The following is a 17,004-nucleotide window of genomic DNA, read 5'->3' as shown; positions in this document are numbered from 1 at the left end:
TTACAGTAATGCAATTAAAATACATTAATTATACTCCATTCTCAGACCAAAGTAAATGTTTTGTTTTAGGCATACAAATTAAACTGCCACTAAATGTAACAGTCAATAACATTATCTGTTATATTTCCAACAAGGGATTTGTGTTTATGTTTTGATGCCAGAAACAGTAGTAGTAATACAATTTGAATACATTTCAGTACACCTGGCATTAGCAGACAACAACATGCCAGTGATTATTAATGAAAATATCATTAAATAGGTGTTTTCACATTGGTCTAGATATAGGTTCTTGGACAGATACATTGGTCCTCAGCTGGATGTATTGACCTTAGACAACAATGACAATACAACTGTTCTTCCATCTGTAATAAGACCATTATGAAAACACACATTTAATAACATAATATTAAACTTTCAAAACAAAGTCCAAAATTTAATGGTCGAATAAAAAAAATGGTTGTGTTAAACTAAACTTACTTGAACAAAAGGTGAACGAACATTAAGAAATTGTCTTGGAATTTTCAACCTGGCATAGAATGTTACTTCTACCATTATTGTTGAATACAAATGCACATGTAGTAATTTATATACCTGCACATTTCTTAAAATTCAATGTCCATATTGGTCTTTAAGTAGTTTTCTAATTTACTCCTTGACCTAAACCCAAGTAATTGCTTTCCTTACCTTCTGAATATTTACTAGCCAGTGTGTTTGCTGAATTCCTTATTACCCAGTTTTCCATGCTTACCATGTACTGTGTGTTTGCTGCCAGTTCACTAACAGGGTCTGTGCATGTGGTTTTGGTTTTTTTAGCGGTAGACAAGAGCTGGGTGCCCGATCAGTACCACAAGAGAGGTTACTGTCAACTCGGTTTCTCCGGAGTCTTCAGTAATGTAAGTCAACCTTGACTTTGTTGTCTTCAAATTGAAGATAAATATTTCATGTCATTTTCAGAAAAATTTGAATTTGTTGTTTTGAAAACAGTTTTTTTAATAAAAATGTTTAGTATAGGTTGTTTTAGGGATAGCATTTTGAAAAATACAAATTGGAATACTGTAAATTATGAAATGAATGCAAGCAAGATATAAATGCGAAAAAAGCGCCCGACTCCGATTATCAGCACAATAATTACTTGATGCATTATATTTCTAACCAACAAAAACAGAAACAACCAAACATGTGTAGAATGAAAGTGCTATTTTATTTCATTAAAAAGTAATCGGGGAATGAACAAGATACATTGTAACATCAATGTAAAAGAAAAGTATGTTGGACAAGTGAAACATAGTCCATTAATTGTTGTTGATAATAGGTAGCTGTACTATGTCAAATCCATATTTTGTCATTTCTGTGGTGCTCTGCATAAGAGATACAGGAAATTACTACAGACTAAAGATTGTTTGTTTTGTTTAATGACACCACTAGAGCACATTGATTAATTAATCATCGGCTATTGGATGTCAAACATTTGGTAATTCTGACACATAATCAACAGAGAAAACCTGCTACATTTTTCCTAAAGTAGCAAGAGATCTTGTATATGTACTTCCCACAGACAGGAAAGCACATACCATTGTCTTTTTGACCAATTGACCGGCCTCGGTGGCGTCGTGGCAGGCCATCGGTCTACAGGCTGGTAGGTACTGGGTTCGGATCCCAGTCGAGGCATGGGATTTTTAATCCAGATACCGACTCCAAACCCTGAGTGAGTGCTCCGCAAGGCTCAATGGGTAGGTGTAAACCACTTGCACCGACCAGTGATCCATAACTGGTTCAACAAAGGCCATGGTTTGTGCTATCCTGCCTGTGGGAAGCGCAAATAAAAGATCCCTTGCTGCCTGTCGTAAAAAGAGTAGCCTATGTGGCAACAGCGGGTTTCCTCTAAAAACAGTGTCAGAATGACCATATGTTTGACGTCCAATAGCCGATGATAAGATAAAAAATCAATGTGCTCTAGTGGCGTCGTTAAATAAAACAAACTTTACTCTTCTTTTTTTTTTGGACCAATTGTGGTGCACCAATTGGAATGAGAAAAGACACCAATCAGTTTAATGAATTACTACAGACTAACACAAATGGCTAGCTCCAATTGTTTTGACTGTTAAAACAAATGACAACTGCTATTGTTTAATTGATGTGAACTAAACCTAAAGTAAATTATATAAACTCATCATTTTTGAATTTTTAAAATAATTTATAATATGATATTTAAAAGTTGCATTTGTCGGACGCATTAATAAAGGTACACACTTTGTGTACCTGTCACAATGAAATAATATCATGTGGATTATTTTCATGATTTACAATATGTTGTTTTGACAGCAGTGTTTTCTGTTCAAAAATATATATATTACTGTGCTGTTTTGAAGTTACAAGTTTGACAAAATAGATGTACCCTGAAGTTTCTTTTTGTACAAAAATATGACTCAATAATTTTGAAGATTTTAAAAACTAGACTTTAACATATTAATATGTTTATATGGGTTTATATAGATTATGTTTTTGTTTGATTACACAGAAGTCATCTTTAATAAATGAATTGCCAAGGAACTGTATAATCATATTGAATTGAATTTACAGTAAAATATTGGTAAATAATCACTATTAGGTTTACTTAAATTTTTAAAACCTGATACCACCATATTAAAATTCTAACTTAACTTTCTTTAGAACTAAATGATACGTTAAGATCCAGTTTGGGTATGTAAATAAATAAATAATATTTTTACACATATCTTGTATTTCAAAGCAAGAACATTTCTTGATATATACAGGTATGATATCCACAGTTACCAACTATTGAAATTTACTTGTATAACTATCGTAAATACCAGAAAATATTTTTTAAATTGACCAACACACTTTCCAAATTTTCCAACACAATTTATCAAACCATGAACACTTTAAATAATTGGAATGATTTCTTTAGAAAATACTACAACCTGTGCCATACACATCAAGAGTAATTCTTTGATGCATTATGGAAATACTATGGTGTGCTGACCTACAAGCACAAATGAGGACCAAATGTTTTATGATGTGCTGACAAAGGTTTGCCAACCTCACCTCTTGCACATGTAATGGCTCACTCAAAAGGGTGCTGCAAGTGAAACCAGGTGCCCGCCCACTCTTTGTTTCCTGTGGATTGTTTTTCTCCTCCAATATGCCACATCCATGAGCCAGTTATGGCCATAGGATATTGTTTGGTAATGGAGTGGAATAGAGATATCCAAATATTAGTGGATGATTGTTGGACCATTTGAGGAATCCGATGTTGTTTAGGTTTCTCTTTTCTCTCTTCCAGTTCAGTTTAGCCAGTATTTAACCCATGCAGTATGCTAGCACTACATGTAACATTTGTTAATACAAACCACTTACATTTTCAGAACAACAGGATAATGCAAAACAGTAATGCATGCTGTAATTATAATCGGTGTACCTAAATGTTATTACAAATAAAAACAATTTGGCGTAGGTAATTAAACACATACTCGAGTTCAGGCATAGCAACAGAAAGGAAGAGAAAGGAATTAATGTTTTAAAATGTTTCCTGTTATGAATGAAGTGAGAAACAACTTCAAAGTGAAATCCTGGCTATACATGTATTTAAGTGTAGGGTGTCAAATAAGTTAATATTTTAATTACAATGAATATATTGCTGTAAGTATCTTCTAGTTTCATAAAGTTATTTCAAACAGGCAGCAAAGATTAAAGGTTCAGTCTGTACAATGAAGGTTGTGTGACTTGCTCCTTGTTCCTGATTGAATTAATCATGGTTCCTGATAGTGTGGTGTTTCTTACCTGGACTTATGTGACCTTATGACCTGTTTTAATAGTAACTTACTGCCAGTTAAAGCATGTTGAGGTGAAAGGTGGACGATTTAATCTTGGATGTATGAATATAATTCTGCACATCTTTAGGTACAGTTGCTAGTTTAGTACTTTGTATCACTGTTGATTTGTTGTTACTAATCTCAGTTTTGTTTGTTTTCTTTGTAACCTTGAATGGAAGTTTGTGGGTACCACCAATAATGAAAAGTTATTTCTTATGACATTTGCGTGTTTCAATGTTCTGTATCGCATGTGCGTGTTCCATCGATATGTATCAGACATACATACAACATTGATGTCTCGCTGAAAGCATGGTGAACATGAAGTGTGTGCGTGAAATCGTCATTGAAAAGAGTTTGGCAAATGAAATATGGGTAATTTTGATTTTATTATCGGGGGACACAGTCGCAAAAATAATTCCTCGCGAAAATGTAACACGAAAGCCCGATTGCGAATTATTTTAGCCACGAAAATATTTGCGTATACGGTAGTTATAGATGACAGCACCATATATAATCAAATACTATCCAGCACATACACAAGCACCTTGAACAGTGTAACCAAGTATACATGTCATGGGGTTCATCTTCAAAATGGAGGTTCTTTCATAGGTGTGAGCATGCAGCGCGATAGAAAATTTAGTTTGTGTTGATCTCTCTATGTCTCTACATATTTAGTGCGGTTTGAGGTGCGAGGGTAGGTTAGATCTTAAAGTGACATACCCTAGTTTTTAAACACTACGGCATATATTTCACTATTAGAGCTGTTTGTGACACAAATCCTACTTTAATTAGATTTTATTTAGATTGTCCATTTGTTTTCATCTGAAGTGTTTCTGGTCATTCTTGTGTTTTTAATACCACAAAATGCACACATATCACATGCACGCACACACACACACACACACACACACACACACACATATACACACACATACATACACACATATACACACACCAGTGGCGTAGGAAGGTGCCAAAAAGTGTGAGGGGGGTGGGGGGGGGCACACTTTTATATTTACACACTTTTACAGTATTATAAAGTAAATATAAAGCAAAATATCTGAAAAGTGGCAAGGCATATGCTCCCATGCCCCCCCCCCCCCCGCTTCCTATGCCAGTGCATACACACACACACACACACACACACACACAGACATGCATACAGACACACACACACTTCTTTAAAATCCATATATATAATTTTCATTTCAAGTTTATTTTCAAATCAAATGTCCTTCCACCTCAAGAAGAAAAGTAATTTCTATATACCATCCATTCACCCATCTGTCCGTCCGTCCGTCCATCCATCCATCCGTCCATCCATCCATCCATCCATCCATCCATTATTGTTGCATGTGCATACATACAATGGCTACATGTTGGTGTTGTTTATTCAGTCTTTTGTGCACAGCTGTAGTATATAGTAATTAACTGTTAGTCAATTATATCTTATAGCATGAGCATGACCTACATGTATATATATATGTTTTATTTGTATAACAGAAATTATACAGTTTTCAAAATACATGTAGTCTATTGGACTAAACAAGATGTAGTGTGGATTTGTGAAAAATAGTTCATGAACGCCTAGGGACAAGTTAATTAGGTTTTAGAAGCCTCTCCAGCTTCATTCATTATTCAGAAATATTTGTTTAATGTTACTGCCAAGTTAACTACTATTGTATATTTTTAATGAAAATGTTGGATCCTTTTAGACCTACATGTAACCTAAAATATTCTGATAATAAATTATCAGAAGAGGATGGCTGGCATTAAGTACAATACACATGATAAACATGTACAAGTAATTTGTGATTTCTGATTTAGTATTTGACGATCTCCATTGTATTTCGTACAAATATATTACTATCACTAATATCAGATTTATACGGCTTGACTTACATGTTCATTTGATGATGCGGATGTTTTGCCTAGTGGGCTCAAGCATTGTACTTATTTACAGTGTGCAAGTTCAGTCCCTTGTTGGTTCAAATTCATGACCTGAACGTACAAAAATTCAAATTGCATTGTTCACAGTTGAGTGCACGCCTGATGCACAGTCGGTCTAGGATCGATCCTGTCGGTGTGCCCATTGGGCTGTTTCTCGTTCTAGCCAGTGCACCACAACTGGTATATCAAAGGCCAAGGTATGTGCTATCCTGTCTGTGAGATGGTGCGTATAAAAGATCCCTTGCTACTAATGGAAAATGTGGCAGGTTTCCTCTCTATAACTGTCAAAATTACCATATGTTTGACATTCGTTAGCTGATGGTTAATAAATCAATGTGCTCTAGTGGTGTTGTTAAACAAAAGAAAGTCCTTTTTTTTTCTTGTTCACAGTTGAAGAGGGAGGATCTGCCATAGCTCATACCACTAATACCACAAAATGGATTTTTCATATATGTGTCTTAGAAATAACAGTTATGGAGTCGAGTTTTAGTCTATTTTAGATAATATTTCACCATCTCAAAGTCACAGACTATTGTTTCACTCTCTTGTGACGTTATCCAAATGTGTTACAGGTTTGTAGATTATTCAAACTTAGTGTCCATTTTTACGTGTTGAAACTAAGGTCTGCACCTTTAAGCTGATGTATTAACCTGTAAGATGTAACCTGTGTGGGCCGGTGGGTGGATGATGTACTCGGTGGACCCTCTATTAACATGACCTTGTTTCCTTGTGTGGCAATTCTGATGATAATGAATCACAGTTTTAAGAAACTTGTTGATATTTGCCTGAACAGTAACAGACATTCTTCCAATAAGAAGGAAATTCTTTTGGCTATTTTTATCACACTGAATGTTACACACCATTCGCCAGTGTTAAACCTTAATGTTACCTTTGCTCTACAAAAGGCAATCTTTGCATGTCATCCTTGTTTAGTTGTGGCTGGGTTAAATGTGTTCACAAGTCATCTGATGATGTTTTACAAACTGGCATCTGAAACATTTTGTACTAGATTATTAGATTTAGAACCATAGAAAATTCTGTCTTTGAATACATGATTGATGGTACAGATTTTTAGCTGACTAAAAAAATTGAAAATACTGTAGCACTTAAAAACGAGACCTTCAGTAAAGCTGAATTGTTTGTTAAATAGTCACAGAATGGATAGTAAAACCTGTTTTACCAGAGCTGTACAAATTGTCAAGTTGAAATATGTTGCATGTTAAGTGCATTCATACATGTACTTTGTTTATCAATGATTATCAACAAAGAATAAGTACTAGAGGTAGTACTAAACCAAATAACTTCCGGCTGGGTCAAAGTTCGAGGTGCACCCAACTTTTGATAGAGAAGTGAACACCACAAGTCCTGTGATTGGTTATAAATGTGAGTGTGTTGGTTGTAAAAAAAATTAGTTTCATCTGGGCTAAAAAAGTATGCAATTTTATTTCATCTAGTACCAGTGTCAAGTAGCCGTGTGCTTGGAACATGTATGGGGTACCTGTAAAAAAAAGTACTCAAATTTTGTTCGGAACTAGGGTAGTCATAGACGCTACCTGTTATCTCAGAAATGAGCAGCTTGACACCCACTTTTTTGTGATTCACTTTAAGGGTGAGGGGTGGTAGTATTTATATCCGTGGCATCTATGTCGATTGATACGTTACAGGTAGGAGTTTTAGCCACATATGTTACTATTGTCATCTATGGGATTTGATTTGGTAGTATACACCCTATAGCACATATTCAGTGCATAATAAAAAATATTATGATTTTGTGATTTTATTTAATTAAACTATACTGGTTAATTAATTAGCCGTCACTGGACCACACAAGTTCACAATGACCTTGACCGTGACACAAAAAACTGTACATGGCTCTGAATGGAGTTTGAATCAAAGTTAGCACTGAGGAAAAGTTGGTTTTGGCCTATAATTCATACTGTAAATATTTCAATAATTTCTTTTTACATGGTATTTGACTTGCCATACACAACTGCTCTTAAATATGGTGTTATATATAGGCAACCTGAATTAAGAGTTTAATACCAATTTATTTTTATATTAAAAATAACATGTGTCAATAGTGGGTTAATGTCTTTAGTTTCCATTAACATAGTTAATGTATGAAATTCTGAAAACTCAAATTTGTAAAGAACTTGATTTTTATTGTCATTTTGACATATTTATAGGGTGCTAAGTTATATTTTAGACAAATTTGTAGTTTTATGCAAAATTTAAAATAAATTTAAAGAAAAACTTCACCAAAGACATAATTAAATTTGTTGTCACTATTGTGCCTTCTGTTCTTAGTTATACATAACAATAAGCTTGTTAAACATACCTTTAGATCTCCAGATCAAATTTTTTTTTAAATAATCACTTAGTTTGCTCTCATGAAGACCATTTTAGGTTTATACTGGATTCAGAACCGATATTTTTTAGATTTGATTATCTGCCTTGGAGGAGGTTGATAATTTATTTTATTATTAAAGCTGTATTACCCAATGTTACTAGCTAAATAAAATGCTGGATTACTGATTGTAGGAATACATCCAATATACATATTGTATTGATCTGGATTAGAAAATAATGTAATAAAATAGATGTTCGGGTAATTATGTCATTTAAAAATTGTTTTTTTTCAGTAATTAATCAAAAATAAATGTGTGAAAGCTGGATGATAATTCCAGATATCACAAATATTAAAAGCTCCAACTACAGTAGGCTACAAATAAAATATAGTCAGGAATATGGGTGGCTCCCAATGGTTTTGATGGTTCATTAGGAAAATCAGCATGGCCGATGGATTTGAAATTCCCACACCTGGTAACTTGAAGATGGCCACACCCTGCATACAGGATTTCCTCCCAACACTAATGTTCAGGACATTAAGTCATTACTTCATACAGGTACAGTCATGTTTGTGTTTCTTTCCTCAGACAGTGTATTTTTTTAATACTGATATTTCTTTGATGTACCTGTTCAGGTTTCCTAATCTAGGGGTCAGTCAAGTGCATGTGTTTTAATGGAATACTTTAAAGGAGTAGAGGTACTCTGACTATCTTTGTTGTCTCTACATATATACCTGAGTACACACACCCAACTGACAGTAAATATCTTCAGGAGTTTTATTTTAAAACATTTTGTTGTTTAATATGACATATTGCATTTGTACAAAACTGTATACAATATATATGCCTTATGAGGTATACATTATATTAGGTTGCACTGTAGAAACAACAGTTTCAGTGAGGCTGTCACTTTATGTCAGAATACACCAGATCCTGGTTGTCATAAAAACACATAGCTGGACACTTTTTGAAAAATGTATGTTATCAGTATAGGTAGTACTAAACCAAATAACTTCCGGCTGGGTCAAAGTTCGAGGTGCACCCAACTTTTGATAGAGAAGTGAACACCACAAGTCCTGTGATTGGTTATAAATGTGAGTGTGTTGGTTGTAAAAAAAAATAGTTTCATCTGGGCTAAAAAAGTATGCAATTTTATTTCATCTAGTACCACCGTGTCAAGTAGCCTTGTGCTTGGAACATGTATGGGGTACCTGTAAAAAAAAGTACTCAAATTTTGTGCGGAACTAAGGTAGTCATAGACGCTACCCGTTATCTCAGAAATGAGCAGCTTGACACCCACTTTTTTGTGATTCACTTTAAGGATGAGGGGTGGTAGTATTTATATCCGTGGCGTCTATGTCGATTGATACGTTACAGGTAGGAGTTTTAGCCACGTATGTTACTATTGTCGTCTGTGGGATTTGATTTGGTAGTATACACCCTAGATGTCAGTCAAACATACAGTGACTTTGATATAAACTGGAATAGCTATTATAACCTTTAGTTATGTTTAAGGCACTTAAGTTTGTTTTTGTTTATTGACACCACTAGAGCACATTGCTTTATAAATCAGCAGCTATTGGATGTCAAACATTCAGAGAAATCTTCTACATTTTTTCATTAGTAGAAGGGGGCAAGATGTAGCTCAGTGGTAAAACTCTCGCCTGATGCGTGGTCAGTCTGAGATCGAACCCTGTCAGTGGCCCATTGGGCTATTTCTCGTTTCAGCCATTGCACCATGATTGGTGTATCAAAGGCCGTGGTATGTGCTATCCTGTCTGTGGAATGGTGCATATAAAAGATCCCTTGCTGCTAATGGAAAAAATGTAGCGGGATCCTCTAAGACTATATGTCAGAATTACCAAATATTTGACATCCAGTAGCCGATGATTAATAAAGCAATGTGTTCTAGTGGTGTTGTTAAATAATACAAACTTGATCATTAGTAGAAAGGGATCTTTTATAAGCATTTTGCCTCCAGACACTGGTTGGGACAAGAAAAGATTCAGTCCGAGAATGGTCCCACTGAGGGTGTTCAGTCCTGGATCACGGCACCTCAGGCGGGCACTAGATCCAGTCCGAGAATGGTCCCACTGAGGGTGTTCAGTCCTGGGATCACGGCACCTCAGGCGGGCACTAGATCCAGTCCGAGAATGGTCCCACTGAGGGTGTTCAGTCCTGGGATCACGGCACCTCAGGCGGGCACTAGATCCAGTCCGAGAATGGTCCCACTGAGGGTGTTCAGTCCTGGGATCACGGCACCTCAGGCGGCACTAGATCCAGTCCGAGAATGGTCCCACTGAGGGTGTTCAGTCCTGGATCACGGCACCTCAGGCGGGCACTAGATCCAGTCCGAGAATGGTCCCACTGAGGGTGTTCAGTCCTGGGATCACGGCACCTCAGGCGGGCACTAGACCCAGTCAGAGAATGGTCCCACTGAGGGTGTTCAGTCCTGGGATCACGGCACCTCAGGCGGGCACTAGACCCAGTCGGAGAATGGTCCCACTGAGGGTGTTCAGTCCTGGATCACGGCACCTCAGGCGGGCACTAGATCCAGTCAGAGAATGGTCCCACTGAGGGAGTTCAGTCCTGGATCACGGCACCTCAGGCGGGCACTAGACCCAGTCAGAGAATGGTCCCACTGAGGGTGTTCAGTCCTGGGATCACGGCACCTCAGGCGGGCACTAGACCCAGTCAGAGAATGGTCCCACTGAGGGTGTTCAGTCCTGGGATCACGGCACCTCGGGCAAGCACTAGATCCAGCCCTTGTTTTAAAAACAGATGACAGTAATACTGAATACCTTGTGACCATAGACGAGTTAATATTTGTGTTTCTGCAAAGAAAGAAAGAAAGAAAGAAAAAAAAAAGTGTTATTTAACAACACAGTTAACACATTTTAACCAGTTATTTGGCGTCAGACACAGGTTACGGATCACAGATAATTAAAGAGGAAACTTGCCGCCGCCACTCCATGGGCTTGTGTTTTCGATCAGTTAGCAGCAAGGGATCTTTTATATGCACTATCCCTCAGACAGGATAGCTCATACCATGGCCTTTGTTAAACCAGTTATGGAACGAGACATAGATGCTTCTGCAAATCCACATAACAAATTTAAAGTTTGTTTTGACTCCACCACTAGATTTATTAATCATTGACTATTTGATGTCAAACATTTGGTAATTCTGACATAATCTTAGAGAGGAAACCCACTACATTTTTCCATTAGCAGCAAGGCATCTTTTATATACACCATCCCACAAACAGGATAGCACATACCACGGCATTTGATATACCAATCATGGTGCACTGGCTGGAATGAGAAAATATATCTCAGACTAACTGCACATCAGCCAAGCTCTTTACCAATGGGCTAGGTCTCTGTTTCGCCTCTCCACATAACAGTGTCAATTCTAATATGCTCCTCTCTCATTTGACAAATTAAGCTATTCATAGCAAACTACACACAGCATATGGATGATATTCTAACTACTTGTGCTCTCTTGATCAGATATATGTGTATACAGTAAACTAATTCAGATGAGAAATATACAATATACATACATTCTCAGTGAATGCAACAAAACACTATCTGATATCTCCCCAATGAGTTAACAAAGTGCTGGATTTCAATTACTGGTACTTAGGTGTATATATTGGTGTGTTAATCTATGAGACTGTATTGTACAGTCAGGTATAGCATGTAGGTCAGTGCTTAGAAATGTCAGTGTTTAACACCCTCCCAATTCCTATCGAGTTATCCGGTGCTCTATGACCTGTATAATTATACAAATCACTGTTCGTACTTTCCTCTTTAATAGAAGAATCTTTTTCTGCTGGTGGAATGAGTGACCTATGTAGTAACAGCAGGTTTCTTTTACACACCGTAGACTTTTTCCCATCCCCCTGCCTCAAAAAAAAAGAAAAGAAAAGAAAGAAAAAAAGAGAGGAAGAAAAGAAAGGAATGGTTTGCTTAACAACACCTCAGCACATTTTAAACTGTTGCTATTTGCTTTCTAAAATATGTTTTTCTTTTAATGTGTTGTTTAGACTGAAGAATAAAACATGTTATTGCCAAGCTGAAAAACAGCAAGGTATCTATTATAATGACTTTCCCATACTAGTAGACAGAACAGAACAGACTGGGAGGAGGGTGGGGGGGGGACCAAGTTCATTAAGGGTTATTGATGCTACGACCCATCTCACCTGAGGCTAACATCCATCCTCTGAGGTACTTGTCCCACCATAGACTTAGGGTCACAGTGATCAGGCATCCGAGACAGCTGCTTATCAAACAGTGTGCAGAGGTGTCATTCAATATCCATTGCTTTTCTTTCCTAATAGCCACTAACTGAACCGTATATAACCTGTTGCTACAAACATCCGGTTCTTTATTACCATATAATTATAACGAGTTGTAAGATATCCTAATAGCCACTAATTAAAGATTATGTAGTGTTCTTGTAAACATTAAGAGATAGCTGAGGTGTGTGTGCCCAGGACAGTGTGCTTGAACCTTAATTGGATATAAGCACGAAAATAAGTTGAAATGAATAAACGTTTTCTTTATTATTCAAATGGAGTAAAAAAACACTATTTGTAGATACTCTTAAACAAAATAATCCTACCACCCACCAAAATATTGTCTGTTAATTACTTAACATTAATTTAAAATTTAATATTTTACAATATGTTTCAATAGATATAAACTTTTGACTATGGTCTAAAGTACCTGTTTTAACTGTCCTTACTACAAAAATCATATTGCAAATTATCTTTTAGCTTTCTGTAAGCTGCTTTTCTTGTGTAAGATGTAATGTGTTACGTTGTACAGTTAACTTTGTCATACTGTAGACTAATGATTGCTGGTAATTAACAAATTACAGAGCTGATTTCTCCAGTGTGTGTATTGAACTCTGGTAATGCTGGCATGTATGGTGTGTGCAGTGTTTGGTTAGGCTGCCCCAGGAGACTTGGCCACAGTCCAAGAGGATATTAACTCATTCTGCTGCTTATCTTTGCTGGTAAAACTGTGGTCAGTCACCAGTGGAGATTACAGAGTCCATCCAAGGACAACATCGGAGATTACAGTCCATCCAAGGACAACATTAACTGGGGGTTGGGGAGTAAAAATACATTTATTGTGATATCAGTAATCTATTCCGACAATATAATAATAAACAATGGAATTAAAACAATTTATTTTGATGCAGCTTGTAACAAACAAACGAGCATAAACAAATAAACAATGAATAAACCAAAAACTTACAAAAACAACACAAAAGCAACTAAACAGAAGCTAATACAGTCTAGCATGCTGTAGTAAACATTTTCATAAAGGTCATCAAAAATAGGCCTCTTAAATACACTGTTTTAAGCAGTCTCCATGTTTTATTACACTTGTTTTAGTGCTGAAATAACCAGTTTTGTGTACACCAGCTGTAATTAAGTAACTATTGTACAGTGCAGGGGCTCCTCACCAGCACTCTGCATCCACTAGTTTCATCGCTGGTCCCGCTAACACAAACAACCTTGAATTATGTCAATGTACAGGTGATATTTAGCATGAAACTACAAATTAGTGGAACCAACATTCAAGGTATGTGTTTAACTGTGAAAATTCCACTACACACCTATTAAACATTCAGTGGTTGATTAAGTAAGTATACAGCAAGTACAGAAGACACCCACACACCTGTACATGACCTACAGGTAACTACAATCAAACCTACTCGAGCTGAGCAGCCATCTGTCTTGTATTCAGAGGCCAAGTTATTTTCTGCCAGCTTATCTGGAAGCACAAAATGACCTATATTAAGCAGCCACCTGTCTAATATGAAAAAAATTGTAGTAGTAAATACCTGTATTAAGCAGTTACCTGTCTTATATGAAAATGTCAGGTTACTATTATTCTAGTTTATCTTGTAGTAGTAAATACCTTATTAAGCAGTTACCTGTCTTAATAGGCAGATGTTTGGCATTGTTGAAAACATAATTACATGGAGATGGTAGTATTATTTAATTAAAATATAGTTTTATTTTGTGGGTGGAAAGGAAATGTTTTTATTTAACGACACACTCAACACATTTTATTTACGGTTATATGGCATCGGACATATGATTAAGGACCACACAGTTATTGAGGGAGGAAACACGCTGTCACCACTTAATGGGCTACTCTTTTTGATTAGCAGCAAAGGATGTGCACTATCCCATAGACAGGATAGCATATACCATGGCCTTTGATGTACCAGTCGTGGTGCACTGGCTGGAGTGAGAAATAGGCCAATGGGCCCACCGATGGGAATCGATCCCAAACCGACCGTGCTTTACAACTGGGCTATGTCCCACCCCGCTTTGTGGGTGGAGATATAAAAAACATGTCCTCCCCACTCCATGTGATCACTTTGTGGGTGGAGATATAAAATCATGTCCTCCCCACCCCATGTGATCACTTTGTGGGCGGAGATATAAAACCATGTCCTCCCCACTCCATGTGATCACTTTGTGGGTGGAGATATAAAAAAACATGTCCTCCCCACCCCATGTGATCACTTTGTGGGTGGAGATATAAAAAACATGTCCTCCCCACCCCATGTGATCACTTTGTGGGTGCAGATATAAAAAACATGTCCTCCCCACCCCATGTGATCACTTTGTGGGTGGAGATATAAAAAACATGTCCTCCCCACTCCATGTGGTCACTTTGTGGGTGGAGATATAAAACTATGTCCTCCCCACCCCATGTGATCACTTTGTGGGTGGAGATATAAAAACCATGTCCTCCCCACCCCATGTGATCACTTTGTGGGCGGAGATATAAAACCATGTCCTCCCCACTCCATGTGATCACTTTGTGGGTGGAGATATAAAAAACATGTCCTCCCCACCCCATGTGATCACTTTGTGGGTGCAGATATAAAAAACATGTCCTCCCCACCCCATGTGATCACTTTGTGGGTGGAGATATAAAAAACATGTCCTCCCCACTCCATGTGGTCACTTTGTGGGTGGAGATATAAAACTATGTCCTCCCCACCCCATGTGATCACTTTGTGGGTGGAGATATAAAAACCATGTCCTCCCCACCCCATGTGATCACTTTGTGGGCGGAGATATAAAACCATGTCCTCCCCACTCCATGTGATCACTTTGTGGGTGGAGATATAAAAAACATGTCCTCCCCACTCCATGTGATCACTTTGTGGGTGGAGATATAAAAACCATGTCCTCCCCACCCCATGTGATCACTTTGTGGGTGGAGATATAAAAAACATGTCCTCCCCACCCCATGTGACCACTTTGTGGGTGGAGATATAAAAAAACATGTCCTCCCCACCCCATGTGATCACTTTGTGGGTGGAGATATAAAAAACATGTCCTCCCCACCCCATGTGATCACTTTGTGGGTGGAGATATAAAAACCATGTCCTCCCCACTCCATGTGATCAATTTGGGTACAGCTATTGTTTTGCTGCTTACCACAGGTTGTTACCTGTGAATGTTTCCACATAGCCATACAGGTGTGTTACCTAACATTTGTTTATTTAAATTTTGTTTTGTTTAACCACACCACTAGAGCACATTGATTTAGTAATTATCAGCTATTGGATGTCCAAATTTGTGTAATTTTGACATATAGTCTTAGAGAAGAAACCTGCTACATTTTTCCATTAGTAGCAAGGGATCTTTTATATACACCATCTCACAGTCAGGACAGCACATACCACGACCTTTAATATACCAGTCGTGGTGCACTGGCTGGAGTGTGTTACCTGTGAATGTCTCCTCATAGGTATACAGGTGTGTTACCTGTGAATGTCTCCACATAGGTATACAGGTGTGTTACCTGCAAATGTATCTCCACATAGATATATATGTATGTTACCTGCAAATATATTTCCACATATGTATATAGGTATGTTACCTGTAAATGTATCTCCACATAAGTATACAGGTATGTTACCTGTAAATGTATATCCTCATAGGTATATAGGTATGTTACCTGTAAATGTATATCCACATAGGTATATAGGTATGTTACCTGTAAATGTATATCCACATAGGTATATAGGTATGTTGCCTGTGATTGTATCTCCACATAGGTATATAGGTATGTTACCTGTGAATGTATCTCCACATAGGTATATAGGTATGTTACCTGTGAATGTATCTCCACATAGGTATACAGGTGTATTACCTGTGAATGTATCTCCACATAGATATATAGGTGTATTACCTGCGAATGTATCTCCACATAGGTATACAGGTATGTTACTTGTGAATGTATCTCCACATAGGTATACAGGTTGTTACCTGTGAATGTATCTCCACATAGGTATACAGGTATGTTACCTGTGAATGTATCTCCACATAGATATATAGGTGTATTACCTGCGAATGTATCTCCACATAGGTATACAGGTATGTTACCTGTGAATGTATCTCCACATAGGTATACAGGTATGTTACCTGTGAATGTATCTCCACATAGAGGTATGTTACCTGTGAATGTATCTCCACATAGGTATACAGGTATGTTACCTGTGAATGTATCTCCACATAGGTATACAGGTTCTCTGTAATTTACTATTTACATTTTGTTCTGTTACATGTATATACTCTGAATGGACCTTGCTTTAATACATATGTAAAAGAACAACAAAAGAATACATCCAGTTGATATATGAAATGGTGTATTTTTACGCTTTTATTTTTTGCTTTTTAATTTTTTAAATTATTGTATGGCTTGTTGAGTCATATAATTATATATAGCATCCTAGTCATCTGAGTATACATGGTATGGGTTGAAGGTTGGATTTGACTAATGGTGGCATATGGTAGGATTTCATTTGCTTGAAATGGTGCATCTCT

The 17,004-nt window shown here is 37.1% G+C and overlaps 1 protein-coding gene across 1 annotated transcript in view; it reads left to right on the top strand.

The window, feature by feature from the left end:
- The first annotated feature begins 767 nt into the window (after positions 1-767).
- The window catches only part of LOC121380870 (integrin alpha-V-like), a 76,336-nt gene continuing 60,099 nt past the window's right edge, over positions 768-17,004 (top strand). Inside the window, exon 1 of the mRNA XM_041509875.1 lies at positions 768-893. The gene's annotated coding sequence lies outside the window, so the exon portion shown is untranslated. The remainder of the gene's footprint in view (positions 894-17,004) is intronic.

Source organism: Gigantopelta aegis, chromosome 9, assembly GCF_016097555.1.
Source record: "Gigantopelta aegis isolate Gae_Host chromosome 9, Gae_host_genome, whole genome shotgun sequence".
Classification (NCBI taxonomy): Eukaryota; Metazoa; Mollusca; class Gastropoda; order Neomphalida; family Peltospiridae; genus Gigantopelta; species Gigantopelta aegis.
This window is presented reverse-complemented; position numbering and strand designations above follow the sequence as displayed.